Raw genomic sequence first — 26,010 nt, 5'->3', positions numbered from 1 at the left:
TAAATTCTGTTTTCTTAACTAAAAATTATAAATTAAAATTTTTGACACATTGTTAGATTCATATAAAGTTAGAGTCATTTTCATAGGTGTGTAACTCAACAACAAGCATGTGTATTTTTTAATTATTTTACGTAATACTGTGTTTTATATTCAGTTTTTATAAACTATATCTAAAAAAAATAAAGAAATATCTATTTTAAACAATTAAAGACTTTTGAATTAACTTTTTAAAATATGATTCCTGATGAAATTTTTTTTTGTTGCAAATTATTTGGGAATCACATTTTTTTTTAAATAATTTGAATCATAAAATATTTATTTATTTAATACTATGATAATGAACAATTGAAACAATTAAAAAAAGAACTACGACAACAGTTTGATGAAGGCGCTTTAAGCGGCATGAGCTGTAAATGCTAACGTGATTGGTGCGTTCACTGAGATGCGCGATACTGTTATGCCGACACAAAAGTACCGGCTTTTGGGCTGTTTGTGATTTAATAATTATTTAACTCTTTGCGAGGTAACATACACCTTGAACTGGACATAGTGACCCAGGTAATTATTAAAAGTTATTTTTAATTTCATTTTAAAATCATTTTTAAGCACAATAAAAATTTAATAATTATACAATATATAAAAATAAATAATTAAAATAATTTTACATCTTAATATTATGTCCATAATACTATTACAAAAGTTCAAGAATTACTATGACTACTAAATTATAATGTGATTAATTTTATGTAAACATTTTTTTCTTAAAAATTTCTATGATAAAACAAAATGTATTCAAATCTATTTACTAAAGTAGATATCACATTACAGAGTGTGATAATAAAACAGTGGATAAAATATAAACCGATAGTACAATTTCCATATATATTTATTTATTAATATAAACGACTTTTTTTTGCTAAAAACATGAAAGTAACTTATTGATATTTCAAATCAACCGTACTTCATTATTGTTTGTAAATATCACTTATGACAATTAGTCTGCAAACAGTCCGTTATGTGTACCGAAGAAAACAAATTTTAATTTTAATTAATTATTATCAGTCTTGTTAAAGTATTAAAATATTTTTATTTAAATACTAATATCTAAATATTTATTAATTATTCTGAATACTTTTCAAATATTTTTATAAAAATATATTAAGAATACTTTTTAGTAGTATTTGAATTTGAAATACTAAATACTTTTCATTTTTAATTGAATTATCTTGTTGTTTCATAATAAAGAATTAAATTTTTATTATAGTAATAGGAAATCAACACAGTTTAGTAATTAAAAATTTTGGAAAGACCATTGCTTATATACTCTCCTTATATTTGCAACTGCTTTAAAATAGAACGAATCAAACTTATTAATGAATATATTGTAGTGACCAGTTTTTTAAGATAATAGATTATTTTGTAGGAAAATTTCTATTGAAGTGTAGAGTCTGTGGTTTCAAAACAACAAAGACAAGTAGATATAAAAATAATTTATCAATTGTACTCATTGTTGAGTTATCAAATAGTATTGATATATATAAACATTATTACACATTTTGGAGGCCATAAGAACAAATGTTCTTTTAAAAAAATTATTATTTAAACAATTATTTTAATATCAAGATGAACATTCCCCCTTAATTACTCGATTTTCACAAATTAATTATCTAAAAACTTAATAAAAAACGCTATTAAAAAAATTAATAAATTAAAATAATTTGAATACTATTTCTATTTGTATTTAAATACTTATTTTTAATATCATCTCTTGAATATACGAATACGTATTTAAAATACATACAAAAAGTATTTTTACATGACTGAATATTAAACTGAAAAATACCTAATTTAACCTTATTCTGATTGATGAATTTGTAGAATTAGACATTTTTACAAAATAACCTGAACCCTTAGGATTGTTTGCATTAAAACATGGTTTCCGGAAAAATGACGAAACTTTACAGTGAGACTTAGTATCATATGTATTTTGCATTGAAGATTAATTAGTTATTAAACAGTATTAAACAGTATTAAAAAAAAAAATTAATTATAAAGTTTTAATTTGTAGATTATTTAAAATATATCAAAAATAAAATTTTATTTTTAAAACTCCAGTAGTTTTTAAAAATGTACTATTTACATAATAAACAATCATAATTCTATAATAACAGGAAAATTTTAAGTGATTAATTTATAAATTAAGTAATTTAAAATCATATTCAATGATACAAAAAATATTCAAAACTGTTTAATATAAATTTATGAAAAAAGGATAATTTCTGGTAGTTCTAAACAATTTTCATATATTTTGTAGTGTTGGGCGAAATATTAATATAAATAATTATAAAATAATCATAATTCAAAGAAATTTGTTGAGCATTTTCAAATTTTATATAACTAACGAAATATTATGTTAATATTTCTTTTGTCCTCTAAAATAAAAATTTTAATTCGGAATTGAAACTCACAGTTTTAAATAATATAATAATTTAAAATGAATAAAAATTGACAAGTAATTGTTTTATGCTAAATAATTATTAATACATTCTCTGAACGTTTAAAACAAATGCTTTGGTTAGTTAGTATATTGAAGTTAAAAAGAAATTTCAATTTTTATTTTTAAATTAAATAATTAAACATTCTTGTGTTTTTTAAATAACGATATCGATATTGTCAAAATCCAAAAAATATAGATTTGTAATATTATATAATTGCAAATAACAAAAAAAAAAATGTAATTGCTTTTTTAATGAATAATAAATTATTTAATGAAATAAATGTATATACTCACTTTTATAAAATGTATTAAATAATAGAATTATTTCAGTATCAAATAACTCCACAAAAAATATTTTTGTTATTCTCTATAACAATTTTATATCAACATAATATATGTTTAGACACCTTCAATTTATAAAATAAATAAATAAAAATATTCCCTCGCATTTGCTTGCTTTTATATAAGTCAAATATTTAATAGTTAAACTGTTTAGGATTTCTTCAATTGCATTTGCTAATGGACGTTTTGCTATAATGATATATAATGCTCTATAAAATGGAAGAATAACTAGTTAATAATCATATTTTAACATTTGTTAAGTTATAACTTTAAGACAAAAACAATAAAATAATAAACTTTTGATCCACAACTGTCGTTTTTGCTATCCATTAACAATCAATGAATAAAAAAAAAATGCGAAAATTTAGAAGTCAACTTTTCTTTAATATATAAAAGATTTTACATTGACTCATTTATACATATTTTTTCTTTGAGATTTAAAATTTAATACATCAAGATTCAAAGATGACAAAAGAATGTATTATTTAAAACTAATTGTTCATGAAAAATAAATTACCTTTATGTTAGTGTGATAATTTAGTATTTGAGGAAATATTAAGTGTTTTAATGAGTTTGAGATATGTCTGGTTTGGTAATAACGGATGAATAATAGAAACTGAAGAACGCATGAATCATCTTAACACCATTTATTTTTCTTATATTTATTTTCTGTTTTCAACGAGTTTCCCCTTTGTGCAAAGAAGATGAGTATACTATTTTAAGAAAATCGAAAATATCATATTAAAAAAAAACCAATAATAATAATATATATTTTACACATTTAAGGCAAAAGAGTACAACAAATAACAAAATAAAAATAAATAGATAATTATTAGATAATATAATTTTTTAATTGAATTAAAAACACAAATATGAAGAACTAGTTAAGAATTACAAAGATAACTTTATGATTAAAAAATCTTTTCAAATAGAAAATTTAGCAGAAGAACTCAAAATAACTTAATCAATACAACAATTGATGATAATATAAAAGATCAAATAAAGAATAAGTAATTTTTTTCAAAGTAAAATTCAATTTTAATTTGGAGAGTAGATAATCAAAAATTTGAAAAAAATCACAATTTATTATATGTTCTTAGCATTCGAATAATCGGTTCATAGTAATTATAGCATTGGAAATGGTAACGCATTTTAAAAACGGGATTAATATTGTGTTTATAGAAAGGAACAAGTAGTTGAATTAAATTGAAATATTCGAAGCAGTTTATTTCATTATTAAGCAGTTTGTAATATAACAGACATAATTTATTTCTCTATGATTATCAAGTTTTTTAAATTTAGTGTTGTTAATAACATAATTTTATCACTACTAGGTATTTTAAATTGAAAAAAAAAACACTTGTCTTTAATATAGTTTTACACACGCTCTAAATTGTCAATTGAAGCTTTCTGATAAGGATTCCAAAGCACTGAAACGTAAAATCTAAAATTGATCGCACTAACGATTTATATATAATTATTGTATGCACAGATATTTTCAGAATCGAAACAATTTTGTCATAATTTGTTATGTTTAAGCCATAATTTTTAGTGCTTTCAATCTTGTAGTTCGAATATGGTAATTACATGGTTAAATCAGACAAAAAATACACACCTAAATCCTTAAAACGAGCAAACGATTGAATAATTCATCTTTATTTTTATAATGAAAAAAAATAGGACATATTTACATACGTGTAATTTCAAATCGTCAGTAAATTACTAACAATTTTTAAAAACATTTGAAACATAATTAATGAATAAAATGAGAGATAAGTTACCACCTTTGAGGTAAAACGAACGTAACTTGAATTGAGTATGATGTAAAAGAAGTAATCCTAATTTGTTGGGTTTTGCAAATGAAAAAGATTTTAATCACGTTAAAAAAAATCCCTTATACTTCACAATTTAAGCTTAATTATTAAAATATCATGATTTACTCAATCAAAAGTCTTTCTCAAATCTGTGTTTTGAAGGCCCAAATAATTTGGCCTTCTTTTCCAACAATATTTGTAATACAAAGATTTTAAACTAATAATTTTGTCAATGTAGACTTACATTGTATGAATCTCATATCATTTTATGGACTACAAATAGACTTATTAATAGATTACTTTTCTTAATTTGTCACATATATATTCTTCAAATATCTTAGCCAAGTCACTGAGTTTTAAAATTGGTCTATAGTTTTCCACGTTAGTTTTATTACCCGATTTTAAAATAGGAGAAAGGAAAATTAATGTCCAAATATTCGGATAACTACTTGAGTTTAAGAATAATTAAAACAAATAATATATAAATAAACAATCAAATAAGGAATATTATCTGGTCCTGTGTTAGTAGTAATAAATGAAGCATTATGACTTCGAAAAATCATTTTAGATAAACTAACATTATATAAGCGTTTCAAATTTATTTATAATAAATCAAATTCGAAAAAGATGTAAAAATCTTTAGGTAGATTTTTTTATTATATGGACACATAAAAAATAAATTTTATAGGTGGTAAGTTAATATTTTTTATTAGTGTTTGATATATTCAATAATTAAAATATTGTTTTAATAGTTTGAATTACTATTAATTTTTTAATAGTTGTACTTATAATAATTATTTTAAGAAATATTAAAAATTCACACAATATTTTATTAAATACTTTTAAAATGATATTTAATCTTTCAAATATTCATTAAATCCTAACAATACATTTTTATATATCTTACGTTAGAATATAATTTGGTCATAACCAAGAATAAATAATTATTAAACCTATAGTTTTGTTAAATATTTAAGTACTCTTTTTTTAATTATTTTCATAGCGTAATTATTTTTTAAAAATCAATTAATTTGAATTTCTAACACTATTCAAGATTTCCTAGTCTTAAAATTTATTTAATAGACTATTATACTGCTAACAAAATTTTAGTTATTAAGGAATTATAAATTTCTTTTTGTATCTTGTTAAAACAAATGATATTGAAAATACAAAGAAGACTTTCGATAAAGTAATCATTAGTCAACGGGTCAAACAATTAATTAAGTTAATGGGATAACGAAACTTCTCAGTTTCATTCTTTCTCAATAATTAAAAGACAAATTATAAAGCATAAATATTACAAATCAATGGGTAAAATCTTTGCATTCAATAAGATAGTAATTTATTTGGAGTTTTATTATTATTGAAACGAAACTTATAGGTTATTAGTAAAAAAACTAGTAGTAATTTATTCGTAAATCGAGGATTATGATAGTATTGGAAAATTCATTAATAAAATAAATACAGAAATATAGATTTATTAGTAAATAGTTTTCTGATAAAAAAGTTTTATAAATTGCTACACTGTAAATAAACTTGTTTTAATTTTGAAAAGAGCTCCAACAGTTAATTCAGTTAAATTGAATCTAAAATAAATGCTTATAGAATAAGGAATATAATTCTAAGTAGATTAACCATCGTAAAAGATTTAGGTAAGTTATATATATAAATTTAACTTTGAAAAGACTTGTTATGAATTTCATTTACAGATAATAAAAAGTTTTTTATTCTACAGTTTTCTATGACCTATGTTTTTATTGTGTGGTATTATAACATATAATTGAATTAAATTGCAAATAACTAATTAATTTTTAACTATATCTCTCTTTTACAAATATTGTAATATATAGTCCATAATAATGATTTGATATTTTATTAAAATTCTGAAAAATTGGTAAGTTATCCCTCGTTATAAAAACAGTCTAAATTTTCGTCTTTTAAATTTGTTTTTAAAAATAGCTATTTGGAATTGCATTTAAGTTTGCCAAAATTTTTTTTATTTTGGAGTTTTGTAAATTTTTAATTATTGTGATAATAACCGAGTTTAAATAATCTCGTGTATAAACATAGATAAATAACTTTATGGTTGTCTTGTTGTTTGTTTTACAATGGTGATGAGTGACTAATTTAAAAAAAAAGATTAATCGTACCCACAAACAGCAGCGGATGGCTTTTAACAACACTAAGTCTTAACATGCATTTACTGTTAAGAGCAAATGTTTTAAAAGTGTTTTTCAACAATTTATTAATCTTGCTAAAAGTAATATATATCATTAGAAAACATAATGTATAAGAAAATCTGACATAAAAATAACGGAATAAATCATGGAAAAATAAACTTTGTTTATTGTAAAATTTAATTATACAAAATAATATTAAAAAGTGTGAGTATTGTATAAAATTAAAAAAAATATTGGAAATTTATGTGAATATTTGTACCTAAAGCTTGCTTAATATTCAGACTAATTTTTTTTTTAGGAATATTAATTATATAATCCTGAACATATTTATATAGTGACTTCTCAATAAAAATAAAACAAAATTAGCTTACGTCATAACATCACTTGGGTGCCAGCTATTTTACAAATTTTTGAATTCATCCAAGGTCTATGAGCAAAATAAAAATGATTTTTACAAATCCGATAATATTTACATTTGACTTAAGTGTGAGCACTTCAGATTAAATTCTATGATGATGCATTTAATGTTTTTAGTAAAACCACAGGTTTATAAAGTCATTTTAATTTCACTTATTATTACTTATTCAATAATATGTCTAATACGTCCAGTTGGCATAATAGTATGTTTGTTTTTTGAAGCCATATAAATGGTTTTTTTAAATTTTATGGATACATAATATTTTTGTTTTGTTGCATATTTTTATGGCTTCGTAGTGCTTTTATATTTTACATTTCTATACCTAAGTTTGAAAATTCAACCAAAATATAAAAAATTACAAAGATCGATCACAAAATATAATAACAATAAACGTTGAAAAAAATCTTTTAACTGAATTTTTTGAAATAAAAAATATATTATATACTAATATTTTTGAATGTATATTTGTCAGGTTACATTCATAGTAACAGCTGGGAATTTTAAAACAAATTGAGTACTTAAATCGGATATACGAATAAAAAAAATTATTTGGTTCGGACGGCAATAATCAACACTTGAAATTGTATAACAGTGAAAAAAATTAAACAAGGTAAAAGATTTTTAGTATTAAATAATTAACTTTTAATTGCTTGTAAATTACTTAACAGTAAAAAATAGAATCATTTAAAAAACTATAACACATGAATTGTTTATTAAATATAAATTTTTATTAGGCTTTACTTTACTCTTTTTGCATTATTTTGTTGCCAAAAGAGACATTAATTTTAATATGTTATTTTAATTATGACAGTCATACACAGATGAAAGTACAAGTAGGCACAGGTATTTTTGTATTTATTTTTATATCAAAAGTAAATAATTTGTTTTATTCGACTTAAATATTGAATATATTTTATTAAACTATTTTATAAAAATTACAACATTCTAAATATTTATTCTTGTACTTTGATATTTTTTCGGAATGTTGAATTTGAAATTGATGCCATTTCAAAAGGGCGTGTCTACCGAAATCACATTTAGGGAAAAACAGTTTTGAATTTCAAAAAAATAAAATAGTAACTTATCTTTTTAATTGGGATACATTACAAACATAAAAGATTTGTTTAATAGTCAACCATGTAATATTTATAGTAAAAATAGATATATTAATTGTCTTAAACTACTTTTTTGGTTAATTTTTCAAATTTGTTGACGTCCATTAAATATAATGAAAAATCTCTAAAATGTCATTTTTTAAAGAATTACAATAATTACTAAAATTAATGTATACATTTGTGACATCAAGTGTCACGTGTACTATAAATGATGTACTTAANTACAATAATTACTAAAATTAATGTATACATTTGTGACATCAAGTGTCACGTGTACTATAAATGATGTACTTAACATCAACACATTTCAACCTTATTCTGATTTTATTCCGACATTGATGACATTTGTTTGTTTAGCCTATTCTTTTGCTCTCTGTTGGTTAATTTTGTTAAACCTTATAATGAGTTTAAAATTTAAAAGTAACTTTGTAAGTACTTTTTCACAAAAATTGAAATATTTTGTTTTGTCAAATATAATTTGGAAACATTTGACTGTTCAAGAATTAAATTGATTTAGTTGATATCTTTGTACTTACTTCGCCTCGATTTGCGGTCTAACTAATTATATTGAAGCTTAAAATTATGTGAACTATAATCTCGCTGTACAAGCTTAGTATTCTATTATTATTATTATTTAAAAAAAAGAAAACGGATATTTTATAGTACGTTTCTGAATTATATGTTATTTAAAGATATAAATAACATCGCACTGTGAGTAACTCTAAATATAACACACTAATATATGGAATAAATTTATTATTTTCAGTTATTAATAAACAATATTATTTAGTAATACGCGTTCAATTTTGCACACAAGACATAATATGCTATTGCTTTGTAAAGGAATTGTGCATTTTTACCATTTCATATACAAACAAGCAATTCAAAATTTATCATTTTTGAGTTACTACAGAAGAGTACGCACAGTGCGATTTGTTAGAAATGTATAAAACACAACAGCGAAATACATTATGCAATGCATTATGATCAATTGTGTAGGATTAATGTTATCTAATCAATTTATATGGGCTGTCAGAAAACTGTTTCAATTGATTATAATTTTAACTGTTGAAAATATTTAATAGAATCTTAATTTTTTTTTTAACTACTATGTAAATCTTAATCTTATGTAATTAATTAAAATTGTGTAGAAAATTCTGGTAGTGGTGATGCCGTTATACATGTATATACAATTCATGAAATAATAATACTGTAGCCAATAAAGTTATTCCAAAAATTATATTATTGTTGGTTTAAAGCATTTAAAGCTTAAAACCACATACATCTCAACTGTCATTGAAAAGAGATTAGAAATTGATTGATATTGAAAGTACATATGTTTTATGTTATAAACGACATTTTCTTATAGATTTTACTAAAAACATCGAGAACAGTATAAGATAAGTCAGTTTGAAATTAATAGTAATAACAATAATTTAGTTTGATTTTACTTTGACTTTCAATTTAAAATCCATTTAACTATAATAAACAATTTAGTATAAGAAAAAAGTTCAGGACTGTAATGCAATTTGTTTAAGGTATTCAAAATCTCATCCTATTTGAGTGGATATACAACTGTTTTTTCATTGATACACCCCACTTGTTTGTCATCGAACTCCTTTTTTTCACTATTCCTGTGTGTATTGAGTGCGCTATAGATTAAACAACGTTCCCTTCTTTTATTTTTAACACTACAGAAAAAAAATTCGATGTTCAAGTAAAATTCTTCATGTTTTTTAGTAGTAGTTAATTGACAAATATGAAGGCTTGAAAACAGTGTTGGATTATTGTATAACAAATTGTTATGCCTTTGTTAATGAACAGTTGTGAACAAGGTTTTAAACTTATTTAATTGCTCGAGCCACAGTAAAATGACTTTATTTATAACAAACGGTGCAGTGAAAAAGTTTTATTTGCTCGGAATATTAGCTACCTAATAGAAAAATATTTGAATTTTATATAATGTAAGTGTACCAGCAGCATGTTCTAGACTTTATTGGACAATACATTTTTCAATTTTTTTCATTATTAGACGACAAAATAACTTTTTATATTAATTATGTTTAATTAAAATTTTCATCTTACGTTAAATACATAATTTTTTCTTTTTACGATATTTTAGTGATTTACCTTATAATTTCTATACTACTTAATAACTCTGATGATCTCTGAAAAAAATATATTCGAATAAGGTTTTAACTACATAATTTTTCGTTATATAAGATACAAGAGAAGTTGCGTTATGCTTTCAGCAAACTTAAAATTCAATATATAACTTTAAGTTAAAAGGGAAACAAAAATATTTAATGTAATTCCTTTTTATGTTATCCGCTTATATATGAATCATAAAATAATTTATTGACACATAATTCTTTTATGTTTGTTTAGAGAGATAAATAATAAATAAATAATGAATTCAATGATTTAAATATTTAAAATACAATTCGACATACTTAAATATTATAAAAGTGTTTGGATTTAATAAAATTTAAATTGTGTGGATATAACTAGTTTATTTGTCTTTTAGAACAAATTATTTATGTCATTGTCAATAAAAAATTGGTAAAATAATTTTGAACACAGCTCAGACTTCTTTTTATCTATTGAAAGAAATACTTAAAAATCGGAAATCAAAATTTTGTTTCAATAAAATAAGGATTTAAATAGTTTCTAAAGTCGTAATTCAATATTATCGGAACTCAAAACTTTAAAATGTTTTACTCTTGTTTAATTATGTTAAATTATTAAAGATTAATGTAAGAAAATATTAAGGGTGTTTGATAAAAGTGAGACTTACTTTCATTCGGGGTACCATTAAAGGGTCATATAATAATATAAGTATTAACTATTATTAATTTGAAACCTAACCTAGTACTTTTTCTTAGTTCTTAGAATAACTTCAATGACAGTGTTAAGTAATAATTGAAAATAAAATAACACAAGTTTGATTTTTTGTTCAAAACTTAAACACATAAGAATTCCGTCAATTATGATCACAAATTTTATGTAACGATGTCGAGTGCGTAATTAAAACAAACCAGACAGTAAAGGTTCGCCTGCCTCTTAAAATATTTTGTATCCCCAAAAACCATCATTGTGTCATACTTACAATGTTATTGTTTATTGATAAGTAAGCATAAAATATTTAAATTATTACAGGTGAATAGTATACAAATCATTTTTATATTCTATACAACGTTAATGTATTTTTCTACACTTAAGATTCGGATTGACACAATGCGTTTAATTATTAAAATTTGAGAAAATAAGAGTTGACAAGTATAATTTATAGATTTCTTCTCGGTAAAGAGTGATCTTAAAAGTGACTAATAATTGATTTATGACTAAAACGTATGTAATATAATATGATTAAATATGCGTTTGTTAAATATTTCTCTAACAAGTAAGTTATTTATTGACATTTTTTTGGTTGAAATTTGGTTGATTCATGTTATTCTATGAATATGAATATAATGTATAAATAGAAATATTAATTATTTTAAACAAAAAGGTTAAATAAAAGACTATTATTGTAGACACAAACAGTAGTCTACTGTTATCTCATATTATGATAGTGACGATTATATTACGACAATATAAATACCTCTGAGACTATAGCTTGTAAGACTTATTATTAATTCACTATTTCATAACTGAACAAATATTATTTAAGCAAAACTATTTCATTTAGCTTTTTTATAGGGTTTCATGAAGTAGTAATTAGGTATCTTATATATTTTGAGGTGTATTTTAAAACACATTGTCTGAAACGCGAAAACCTTATAGAAATAGCTTAAAATGGGCCGTGACTTGGTACAGAGACAGTCAAATAAAATAAAAATAAATTTATCAAAAAAACATAAGAGTAAGATGCTTTATGTTGAATTGAGACGGTGACTGGATGTAGTGTTAAATAGAAACCCTTGGGTGTTAGCCGCAAGTGGGATGTATCATTTATCAATTTCGGAAGAAAACAAATAAAACAGAATAAGACACGATCGTAACTATCCAGAAGAGACAAACTAAAAAATAATAATGTGCTGATACACGTTTAAGCTTCCATTCACTGTTTAAGCCTCAAGATCAGAAAACACGCCGGCGTTTTTTTGGAGTGAATAATATATAAGCATATAATTTACAACAGTATTAACATCATTCATTAGGATAATGTAATTTTTATTGTTTCGTTTTTGCGTGAGAATATAGTGTTTAACAAATATATGTAAAGTTCATCTACAAAATTCCATAGGTTTTTAAAACGTATCTTTTTCATATATTTTGAATACTAAAAATATTCGTTGAAGTACTAAATTGATGATATTGCTCTTACTATATGTATATTTCTGTACTAATATAAAATTTCTATGGTAATAATATTTCCATCGTATTACCACAATGTGTAATAGTTATTGAATTTAGATGATTGATATAATAACATTGTAATAATGTAATGCAAACATGACCGAAATCAGTTTTCTGTATCAAATTCTTACCAACAATAGTACAATGCACGTCAAGTTCAAACATCATTTGGCATTTGTAGTCGGATTGGAGCAAAGAGATAAAAAAAAACTGGTACACTTTCATTAAGTCGCTGATTTGTAAATAAAAATATAATGTATTCATGAATTTTCAAATTCGATTTTACTAATGCATTTACTGTTGGTATAAGTAATTTTCTCTTATGATTTTATAAATGAGCCTTGATCAAAAAACTCTAACAAATGCGTTCCTAAGGATTCAAAAATCGACTACTCACAAAATAGATGTATGTTTATTATTTATTATGCCACTTATACTTCGTTTAATGCACTGAAAGTATCGTTTGTCATCTCGAAAATCATTTCATTTTTAAATATTAGAACAAGAAGTATTGAAAAAACTTTGATTGATTCGATTTATCAACTACCCAAGACGAATCTTAAATAAAATTTATTAGTAATTTTTTTTTAGAAACTTTTTGGGTAAACACGTATCCAATATTATTCGATAAAAATTGTAATTTACCCTTTTCATAAGTATAAATCATGTTGAATCATATATTTACAAATATGAATCATGTTCATATTTGAACGTGATCCAAAGCTGAATAATCTAATAACATTTTCGTCATTGATTTGACGGCACGTTAAGTATGCAAAATCATTGTATTTATTTCATAGATACATTAATGGTTGCCTACCTACTAAATCAAAAGGATTAATGATGTTAAAGTACTTTTTTAAACATTTTTATTTAAATAATTCATTAAATATTTCAAATAGAAATTGTTAAGAATAACACGTCATTATTATTATTTATTGTTTACTTTTGGCAGATCTAATTTGTCCAACTTCAATAATGCAATTAATTAAATAAAATACTGTCTACATAGTATTAATTTCATTAAAATATAACTAAAACCGTGTTTTTAGGTCATGAAATTGTAAGTACAACGTCAAATTGTTACGGGTGTACATGACCGACTACATTGACGTCTGATTATAATAACAGATGGCAGTATTCTTGTATTTTTATCAGTCAAGACTTATATTTAGTATTTATTCTTACCGCAAAATGAAGTTGTTTTAATAATTTCAACTGACACTTTCTTTTAAGTATAAATAGTTTTATATTGAGCTAAAAACAAAAAACTCAATACCTCATTAATTTATATAGTCTGAAGTTAACTAAACAAAAAAGTTAAGTTTTATCAATAACATTTTTAATAGTGTTAGCAATATAAAATATTAATTTAAATCTTCTTCATTATTATTTTATAAAAAAAAAAAAATTGGATATTATTTCATACTTCATAAATAAAAATATACATAAATTCTTTGGTCATTTTTAACAGTTATTTATTTTTGTTTAAATTTTAATTGTAAGTAATCACGAGAAACCTCAGTAAATGGTTTCTCAAGGGTCATTTGAAATAATACAATAAAAATGTAGTAACTTATTATGATATGTACAAAATGAAACCAATTATGAACAATTGTGGCATTGGTTAAATGTGAAAAATGATTTTGAAGTAAAATTAAAAATTGTTTCAAGTTTTGCTAAATGTATTTACAATAATTGATGAACACTTACATTGCTCTATAAATACGTCAAATGATTTGAAAAGTGTTTTAGCATAGTGTACAAATAATTTTTTTCATCAAATATAACCGAGCTCAACTAATCGATTGTTCATTAATTTTTATTGCAATTTTATTATTTTTTTAATCACGATTTATACTTAAAAAAAAACTGAGCTTTAGAATTTTTTTTTTTTGAAACTACATTCTACTGCAAATATTTGAATACATTTTTACTTAAATTTAACAATCCAATTTTATTATAAAACAAAATATTTGTGTTTAAACTTTTTACTTTTCACTACTTAGAAGTTAACTATTGTTTTTATTTGCTACTTTCAACTGATTACACGCCCCTTTCAGTTACATTGAAGGTAAATGGTCGTACTATGGTTTGTGACAAAGCTAATTTATATCCTTTTTTAAATGACCGGATGCCCGTTAAATCTCCCCTGGGAATTCATTGTACAGTATAATGAACATAAAATCATTTGAATAATTTTAATCATAACAAGCCAGATAGGCAAAATGTGAAGGTACACTAATAGATAGAGTCCGGTTCAAACTGCATGAAGCACAATCTAAAATGTATTTCAATAAACCTAAACAATTTACCATTTTACATTATCCAGCACTTGCATAAATATTAAAACCAAGAACTGTTTAAGGACAAAACAAATTTGTAAATATAGTATACTTACAAATTTTAGAAAATTCAATTTTCAACTAATAAAATTATACTATTTATAATGTAATTTTATGAATTGAATTTCTTTTTGTTTTAGTAAAAATTAAATGCAATACTCGTGAAATCGTATTCTATTTTCGTTGATGAATTTTCAATGGTTTAATTAGTTTATGTTTATTCGATGAAGGATTAAAATAAATTAAAAAAAAAACTCTCGCGTTTGGTTTAGAACTCGAGTGTATTTAGTTTTTGTAGTCATAAGGGTCAAAACAATTAGATATACCTTATCCGATTGCAGGATCGTTTGTGCCTGCAGACCTTCGATTAAGTTTTCATTTACCGCAGTGAAATTGGGAAGCGGTCATTCAGAAGATCGAAAAAAACGACTTAACTGTGTAAATTTTGTTCTTTTTTTGTAAACGTTTCAACGAATCCGGCCGTTTTCTTTTTGTACATTATCATTCAACAGTGTTGTTTATGGGTGGGCTGCAAGACCTCGTTTAAATTACAAACTGTGCTGCGGTCGCCTTACGCTTAATAGCAAAAACGTTATTTTATATTTCCGGGCTGCGGTCAGACAATAAGTAATACGAATAATATTATTGAAATTCTAAACTCCTTTAATCAATACAATAACATGTATGATACATGAATAGAAATCGAGATGAAAATGTTTCTTAAAATCCGTTAATATATATCATTCCACCAGCCCTTGGGAAATCATTCCAATCCCTTCTCAGTTTCTACTTCTGCAGCTTAAATTAATAGAGGCTCTTACATGGACTCACACTCACCACTTACTTTAGCCGTCTTCGTACTCCGAGTAAAGACGTTAGGTTAACGTCCATTTGTTGCCGTTTATGTGTATTAATCATTGGGTGTATTATTATATCCGTTCTGTGGTCTTCTGGACTATTTAATCCTTCAAATAGCCTCTCACGAACAAAATCATAATAATTTGTACTGAAAATGTTTTTTTGTGTAATATAACACGATTTTTTAGTTTTGTTATATTAATTAATGGTCACATAAGTTTTTGTTGTTATATTTCATTTTTAATACGAGTTTTGTATCGACTTTTCGATTTTACGAACATTAAGCACGTTGATTGATTTAAATATTTTTTTTATTTCCTAGAAACAATAAATACATTTTGTAGTGAGATACTGAGACATTTTCATTTAATAAGAAAGAGCGAAAAATGAAAATGAAAAAAATTTGTAGTTGGATATTTAAATCATTAATATAACAAAATTACTTTTGTAATTCAGTTATTATTTATTGAGCAAAGATCTAATGTTAACGACTGTTTTAATCAATAAATGACAAACTTAATTTTGAAAAGTATCATTATTTATATGTTGAGATCCTTCCATCGATATCTTCGATATTATTTATCTACTAGGAACATCGTTTAATCATTACTTTGAGTCTTTAGCAATTATGCTGAGTAACATTACTAATGAGAATTCTGGTATGTTCAGAGAATTTAATATTTTGTCAAGAAAAAATGACAAATTGTTTGTATGACTCCTTGCAGTAAATAGTTTTTACTGGTTATACTTTTTTTAGTTTAAGGTAGATAACTTTGAACATCAATTAATAAGTTACTCTTTTAAAATTAATATATTTCATTAATGATACGAAGTTTTATAAATAAGTGTGAAGATCAAAAATGATAATTGAAAACAAATAATATTGTTGAACATAATTGTATGACAAAATATTATCATTTACATCAATTAAATACGCAATTTTTATATTTTATTGGATAATTTTTCAAATTATTAATTTTGTACTTGGCTTATTAAATTGTATATGATATGATTGATGTTGTCAAAATGTCTATTTCTTTGCAAAACCCAGCGCATAAATCAAACAGGAGACATTAGGGATTTTGGGATTAATAGCTTTCCGGGTGTACGTGTCAATTCCTAGTGATTGCTATGTATTTGACCGAACAGCTCTTCTATGCTTTCATTAGCGTTTGGGGGAGGATACCGAAATACATTAAAGTGTCACCAGTGATGGCATAAAAACTTCATATACCAAAACTGCCCGATTAGTAATACTTTATTGTATTTTCTTGTCGGCGATTACTCCGACACGAAGCAGCTTACACACGATTTATAGCTTTTTGCAAAATATTGTTTTAATACACGCCGCGGGCGAGAAATTATAATTAAAATGACACACTATGGTTAGAAATTAATACAGCAATGAATAGTGACATTGTAGAGAATTGATTGGTCCGTTACAAATGAAATCTTTTCGTGATGTTCAAATTTAACTATACAAGTTCCCCTTCATCTTTCACATCAAAACTTTTTCTTTTTTTCTGATTTTGTCGTTTTGTTCTGACAAATTGTAACTAAATAAGATAAATGATGTCAGTATAATTTGACTGAAGTTATATTAACAGCGACACGACTTGTACATGTGTGTGTGTGTGTTATACAGTAACGGAAAACTTTATAAACTATAATGTTATTTACGGGATGCTGTGTACATAATAACAATGCCATTTAATGTAAAGTATATGGAGGGATACATATTATTTCTATTCATATGAATGAAAAGCCTCAAGCGAATAAATATCCTAAAGTACGAGTATACTGTTGACATCTTATTTGATTCTTTTTAACTTCATTACCCGATGGATTTAAAGAGACAGTAAGTGCAGTTTATTTAGCTGACAGATTAATGGTTTTATATACGTTAAAAATACAATTTAAAAGTCACAAAAATTATTCATTTAAAATCGTTCCAATTAAAAAAAATCATATTCGATTATTTTTTCTTTTGTTGTACAGTTAAGTTGAATTTATTCTGTAAGTTGCAAGAGAAAAAAGTTTTATGGCGGTACTTTGACATTTTGTTATAATACATTTAATTAAAACAATTTCAGTGTGACTGTCAATAACAAGTATTGACAAAAAAAACTACAATAAGGTACCGTACATATACACAAACAATTGAAACCATTGAAAAGTAATTTATAAATCTCTAGTTCAAAATGTATTATAAAAATATATTTACTAAAAAAGCCCTTAGTGTTGAATGTAAATTGAATCCTGTTGGTATCTCTATAAATTGTAATTCAAAGAAGTAAACTTGCATAATTGAGTAATTTAAGTAATAACAATTGTTATCAATATTTTTTCTGACAGTTAATATACGGAATACATTTGATTAAATAGATAAAATTACCAGTGAAAATATTATGAAATTAATTCATAATTTCTGGTCGTACAACGTAAACATATTTCTCAACAGAAATTATAAAAAAAAAATTAAATCCATATTCATGACCGTCAGTTTTTGAACATTAACCGTAAAACTATTATTTATTTTATTTTCAAGTTAAAAATGATGCAGAATATGAAAAATAATAAATGTAATTACTATTTCTAAGTAATTCAGTGGAAAAGAACTAACTAGCAGCCCAGGAGTATGAACGGTTAAAAAATCTTCCCCTTGGTGGAGGTCACAATTGTCTTTGATGAGCCGTGGTAACGATAAAAAAATATTTTTAACCAATAATTTTCTACTTTTAACAAATTTTTTAAGGAAAAATATTATCATTGAGTAATACATTTCATTCAATGTACTTAGACAATAGTTTTATATTTCATGTAATTTAAAATTCATTTGAATATAAACCGATTTAATTGTGATACTGAATATTGCTTACGTTTTTTAATCTATTTGAACGTAACAATTTATCTATTTTATTTTATAAATCTTACTACAAAAGTTACTAATAAAACTTATAAATGTACACACAAACTGTAAACATATAATTTTTCAATCAAAACTTTTAATTAAATTTAATTGAATTTAAAATTTATTTTAATTGACCGTTTAATTTTAGCGATAAAAAGTACACTGATATTTTTGTATAATACGTAGAATGGAGTTGGTAGCACTTAAAAACAAAAATTTTTAATAATAATAACGTAAAATACCTACAAGGCAGTGTCATTGGGTTTTAAATATAATATGACATGTTCAAGCAGTATGTTTAAATTTGTCAGGTCAAGTGGTTTCGTTTAAATCGCGTTAATAAGGCTCTAGAGCACTGGAAATGAAATTTCATTACGTTGTGGCGTTCTTTAAAATTGTTAACTACGCCTTGGTGGATATTCTCGTTAACATCTAACAGTAATTATCATTTTCTTCTGCAGAGATACGTAAAGAAATATCGTATTATGCATTAAAAACTACAAGCTGCTTATTTGGGTGAACCAGAGTGCTCATAATTCGTATTTTTATTTACGGAGAAAAAAAAATCCTAAAAGACTATGACCACTTCAGTGAACAAAAATTACTTGTTTATAAACTTAAAAAAAGTCTACTAATTCCACGACTGAAGTAAGATAGAGCGAAACGACGAAAAGTTTTAAAAGAAACAATTCGATTACATCGCGTTTAAACGTTTCAAATTGAAAATTTTACTAGTTTTGAAGGTTTATTTGTCACAACAATAAACTGTTTTGCAGTACACGTTAAGTGAACACATACAGTTCAAAATAAATAATACTTGCTACCCACCGAATTCGGTATTCGGTACACGATCGCGTGTGACCGAAACGACCAGTAGAGTCTGTCAATAGACAAGGCGATTCAACGGATCCACTCCGGTTAGGTTAAGCCTTGGGGTAAACGATAGGGCGAATTCGATGAAGCGTTCATCGTTGTCACATCGTTTACTTTGTGGACATCTTACTTCATTCGGCGGAAATTTATATTTGTCTCTGCTACCGAACTTTTGTCGCGTTTTTATCGTCCTAAAGGTGGCCAAATTTCTGTATACTGTAAGTGTAAACGTCTGGACTAGCAAAAAAGAACAAAAGAATAAAAGGGTACGCCTATTCAAATAATTTATTTGTACGAGAATTCGTTTTAAAATACTCTTGAAACTCGCTAGTTCATAAAAAGCTTAGCGTTGCGTGATTTGTAAAGTGTGTGGTAATTAGCGCAAATGGAGTGCCTAATGACTTAGGATATGTGTGACCAAACAGAAAACTTACTTAGTAATACTAGAATTGTATGTTTTTTTTTCAATTTAACATACTGCATTTTGATCTATACTAGACAAAAATTTTTTTTTAATAAGTTGTTATTTGCCATACAAGGTGTTGAAAAAGATGCGATTTAGTTTGTAAAATAGCTTTTCATAAATTAACTTCCTGTGAAATACGATGTAAAAAGATACACATAAATAAGTTAAAAAAGTTAACCTATGTGCATTAAAATTTTACTCAACATAACATTAATTCGTACGGACAAAAAAAATGTAATATAGCTGTACAACTGATAAATTGAGAAAAACGTATACTTAAAAAAAGAAACCAAAAAAAAATTCTAAATATTATTTTTTCATTTATTAAGTGGTTCATGATGAATGAATTATCTTTTATATTAGTACAAAATTATTTAACGAAAAAGATAATTTTTGTAGTTTTAATACGAAATATCTGAGAAAAATGACATTAAATAGAATCACAGTAACTATTTAACTTACATTATTAAATTTAAAATCGCCAAACAAATGTCGATTCACGTAGCTGACAAAATTGACATTTTTTAAACCACAATGTTTCTGATCTTTTAGCGCGTGACATTATAATTTGACTATTCCTCTAACAACATTTATTTCCTCTCTAACTTAATTTAAATGTTAATAAAATATGTAGAGTTAACACCAAAAATGAAAAGTAACATAGCGAGGCTAAATTTTTATAATTACTAATTTTATTAATGAAAATATATAATATGTCAAATTCAAACTTATAAATTATTCAAAGGAAATTATTTCAGACACCTTTATAAAGTACAAGGGTTGAACGTTAACTTTATGATTCATAAATTGACAAAAACATGTATCTAAAAGAATGAAAAAAAAAGTTCTCAAAATTTTTTATTTTTTAATTATTCAGTGGTTCACGTTAAATCATTCACTTTGTATACGAACTAAAAGTTAAATAAATTTTGTATTTTGAACATATTTCATAATATTATTATAAAATTTAGAGATAATTTTCGGTTACTTAATCGAATTAACTCTTAACTTTGACCGAATACTCAAATGCATCAAATAGTCTTTTGTATACTATTAAAGTTTTAATTTAAAAAGTAACAATTTGCTCTCAATAGTATTTTATTTTATGATAGCATAATATGCCAATTAACCATATTATTGTCATTAAATTTTTTCATTTAATATTTTATCGACTGAATCTTTCCTTTTAATAGTTATAACCATTAAACTATTAAGTGCAGCATATATGCTATGCGTAATAGTTACAACTGTACATGAATTATAGAGTTAATTTATTTTTTATGTTAGATGTCATTAATCTTTTACTTTCAGAATAAAATTTATAATTAAATAATTTTGAAGCTGTAACTAAAGGTAGTTAAGATAGAAGTTTTCTTATTTACGTCCATTGTCCAAGTTCATCTTAAGTATATATGATACAAACTTGCAGAAAACATTTAATGTACTTAACGTTGCCAACATAACACAAATAATAGTATTGACTTTTCAATTAAGTGATAAGGTTAAATTATAAACAAAGCTTTTTTTGATAATCCAATTGTCTATTTCATGAACTCGAATTTAACTTACTGTGTAGTTTCAATGCTCTTTGAGTAGTAAATAAAACATTGCTGTTAGTTATACATAAACTATACTTGGTACATAAAAAGTAACCGAGTATACTTGAAAAAATTTAAAGTAAAGATCTCATATACAAATATAGAACAATATAATAAATGAAAAATTTCTTTATATTTATAATTCAAAATATTACATTACATAATTATAATTATAATTTAACTTTATGTTATGGTAAGTTGATTGGAAATCAAAATATTTCCACTCACATTAATCTTGTCTATTTGATATAAATAGAAAAATCTGGTTTCAATATGCTCAGAAACCATAAATTTTAGTTAAAAAAAATTGTTTATTTTTTACACAATTATTTAGATTTATTTTAATAAACTTAAAGGAATAATACTTTTCTACATTTTTGTATCAATTCAAATTTACGTCAATTAGTAATTTTTTGATTTGTTTCATTGAAATGTAAGTGTGTTATACTTAAATGAATGCGCAATAATGTTTTTAATTTATTGTTATTATGAACCTTACATTGTTTATCGATCGATGCAAAACATAACTATTCAAGTCTCACGCGATAAGTTGTTTCGTGAATTATTTCTTACACGTGCTAAATATTTCAAACATTTTCCGTGATAATTTTTTATGGATAATTATGATTAAGGAACTTTAGATGTTTAATTTTTGGTCAACTGTTTGTTGGAGCAATGCCCGTATTTTACTAGAATGTAACTAATATTAATGCGGAAAATAGACTATTCATTTATTTATAATTTAATATAAAATATAACATAGAAATAAAATTAAGTGAAAATCAGATATTTAATTTTTTTTTTTAATAATAATCATTTCTTAAGTTTGGTTTGCAGCTTTGTTATTTTGAAACTGGTTGATCAAAGAAATTTTATTTTATATCATATTTTAAATTACAGAATTAGACAAAATTATAAGATCTACGATCAATTACGTTGTCGATATTAAAAGATATTGATTTAAGTCCGTTATTGGATTAATTGAACAATTTTATAATCCTTTATTTTTCATAGTGGTTTGTTGTTAATTCTTATTTATTTTATATAATAATTATATAAAAACCATAATTAATGAATCAAATAATTATTATTAATTATTTGTATAATACTTTTACAATAATATGAAAGTAAAATTATAGTTATAAACAAAAAGCAAGCTAAAATAATTTTTGAAAATAACACGTGATGTTTTCATATGAGAAATAATACTTCTATGAATTGATAACCATTATAGATTTAGTCTTATCACCATGATAACACTATATCTTGATGTAATTTTTTTATGTTTTTATACCTATTTCATAGTGAAAGACTCTTCCAGTTGAGTTGATTTTTTAATGAAATTATTTTTTATCCAATAATTTATATATGATAAATTTGTAAGAAAATATTTTAAAATTCTTTTTTATAATTGTTTTTTATTAGAAATGAAAAATTTTTTTTCGGATAAAAATATTTTCTGAGTATAATTTTAGTTCAAATAACACTTTTTGAATCTATTAGATAGAACAAAATAAATTTTATGACTTTAATTGATTATCATATTTTGTAATCATGGGACTTACCTTATTCTAATAATTGAACTATTAAATATTTGAATATGGACAATTATAATCATTATTTATACCATTGTAATATGAAATCTAATAAGTTAAACTGATATCAAGCATAATAAACATCTTATAATATTGAAGATTTATAGTTTTGTTAGATAGGCGCAGCGAGTATTTAGAATTGATGTCTCTGTAAAATTTAATAAATAAACAATGTACAATTATTATTTTAATAAAAATATAATTTTATTGAAAAAGAAGTCTATCACTTATAAAATTTTAAAATGTCTTAGTCTGATGTATGGTGCACAGAGTAATTCTTTTAATGTAAGAACTCGATTTCTCTTAAAATACTAATTATGTTAAGAATATAATAATTGGTACTTTTGGTGTCTTTACTTTATAATTTACTATTATAATTCCTTCTTTATATCTTGTAATGATTACGTTTTGTTTTCATAAGAAATTTTTGAGTATTAGAATATTTTGGCACGTGTAGATCATTATCTTAGTAACTGGTTATCGTATTTTTTTAAAAAGTTGTACAGGAAAGTGTTATTTATGAACTTTTAACAACAGTATAATATCTAATTATAATTTGATATCGCGAGTATGCCAAATAAAAGCAAATACCACCACTTAAAAAAACCATAATAGCTTTTTTATAGTCGTATCGTAAAAATGATTTTATTAGGCATTTTTCACGCTATTGTAAGGGTTTAGTCATATGTATAGTTGGTTTTATTTGTAATGAATAATTTGTAACATATAAAACGATGTAAAATCAGTAGTAAAAACTAAAATAACTATTATTGAAAGGCGGAAATAACCGTTTACTATACGTCATCAAACCATATAATATGTATAAAAAATTAAGCTCAATAAAAATAATAAATTTATATTTGTTGTGTCACCATCAGAAAATTAAATATTAGGTTTAATTAATTTTTACGTGCTTGGAATGAATCTTTTTTTTCTAACTCAATAAGTTACTATAAGATATCTTTTAAATAGTCATTTTGATAAAATAACGTCACAGTAAAACACTAACAACTTTTTTGATGTTTATACTTCTTTTTAAAATAAAAATTTAAATATAATAGAGTTAATATACAGAGTGTTCAGTAAGTAAGGAAACGGGTCAATCGCTACAAACAATGATAACAATAGAAAACTGTTTCCTTACTTACTAAACATCTGTATATTTTAATGTTTATTTAAACCCGTGGTCAACACTATAGAAAGTGCCATTATTATTGGAATCCTTATATTACAAATATATAATTGTATTGTCTCGTTAAATAATATTATTGCGATTTAATTTTAGAGAAATCATTACAGGAAAACTAAATAAATGAAATGTCGTCTGAAATAAACATAAGATATTTTACTAATGTATGGCTCTTTTCTTACCTTATGGTTTTTAAACATCGATTATTTTTTTAATGCAAATAATTTCGTTTCAATTTTTCATTTTTCAACTTTGTTTTTTGTACATAATTCTATTGAAAAATAATTATTTTAAAGTTAACTGTTTCTCAAGAAAAAGCGAAAATTATCATACTAAATATATGAATATTTGTGATAATTTATTTAGATTTTGATTACTTGATACAAAAAATATTGTTAGCTTATTAGAGTAAAAATTAAATATTAACTGTCATCATTACATTTTCATTGAAAATTACAATTATACGCTAGTTTTGTGGAGGATAAAAGTAAATATATCTACACAGAGCTCTGCAAAGTACACATTGAATTTAAAATACAGATGATAGAAATATATTATAAATATGGCTGAGAATTTTTAGTTTTTATTAATTTGGCTAAATAGATTGCAGAAAAGTTTAAGTAAAGCATAACTATGTTTCATGAAACAATATTTTTATCTTTGAAATTTTATTATACTCTTAAATTTATGTAGGAATCTATTAGACAAATTAACAAGCACATTTTCAGTTTTATCGGACTAGTGGTGAAGTTTATATTTTTTCTAGGGAAGAAATCATACCCATTTATAGTATCTGGTACGAAAGACCTTTTTTTTTTTTTGTAATAAAAAAAATAAAAGATCTGACATAAACTAATATTTGTTGAAATTTTAACAGTGATAAATATATGTTGTCCTAGGACTTTAAACAATGTCGCAACTAAATTTTTTCGAGTTAATAATATTGATGGTTTATTTTGCTCATTAAAAAAAAATCATTGCATAGCTATTCTTTTAATTTTAATGAAGGTAGAAAAAAGGCCATTTGACAATTTCTTTCACCTAAAATAAATCATACATGACAGAAAGTTCAAGTATTTTGAATTGACAACTTTTCATCCCAAAAAGAGTTACAACTCTCTACCCACCCTGATTACTGACTATCTTAACATTTTAATTGCATCCCTAGCCATAGACAAATTAAAACAAGTTAATGATGTTTTGTGGATAAATAATTATCTTATTATTATTAGGTTGTAATACATTTATACGATAAATTAATATTACACTAAAAGTAATAGAAAGTGAAGAAATAAGAAAATCAAATTAGAAATATTTACATAATTTGATTTTAATATTTATTATTTATTATTATAAATATAATATAATATTATAATATATATTAGCTTCGATGCGAAGCGGAGAAGGTATTAATTTTACTATGATGTGTTTTTTTTTTTTTTTTTTT

At 23.9% G+C, this 26,010-nt stretch overlaps 1 protein-coding gene across 5 annotated transcripts in view; it reads left to right on the top strand.

The window, feature by feature from the left end:
- The first annotated feature begins 436 nt into the window (after positions 1–436).
- The window catches only part of LOC126908914 (tachykinins-like), a 38,063-nt gene continuing 12,489 nt past the window's right edge, over positions 437–26,010 (top strand). For 2 of the 5 annotated variants that reach the window (XM_050691247.1, XM_050691245.1), the window contains exons 1-2: positions 437–558; positions 7,724–7,861. The gene's annotated coding sequence lies outside the window, so the exon portion shown is untranslated. Of the gene's footprint in view, positions 559–7,355; positions 7,454–7,723; positions 7,862–26,010 lie in introns of those variants that run through there. The other 3 variants (XM_050691248.1, XM_050691249.1, XM_050691250.1) reach the window with 3 other exon arrangements.

This window comes from Daktulosphaira vitifoliae, unplaced genomic scaffold (assembly GCF_025091365.1).
Source record: "Daktulosphaira vitifoliae isolate Bord-2020 unplaced genomic scaffold, ASM2509136v1 Scaffold_39, whole genome shotgun sequence".
Lineage (NCBI taxonomy): Eukaryota > Metazoa > Arthropoda > Insecta > Hemiptera > Phylloxeridae > Daktulosphaira > Daktulosphaira vitifoliae.
Note: the sequence above shows the minus strand (reverse complement) of the source record. Positions and strands in the feature narration are given on the sequence as shown.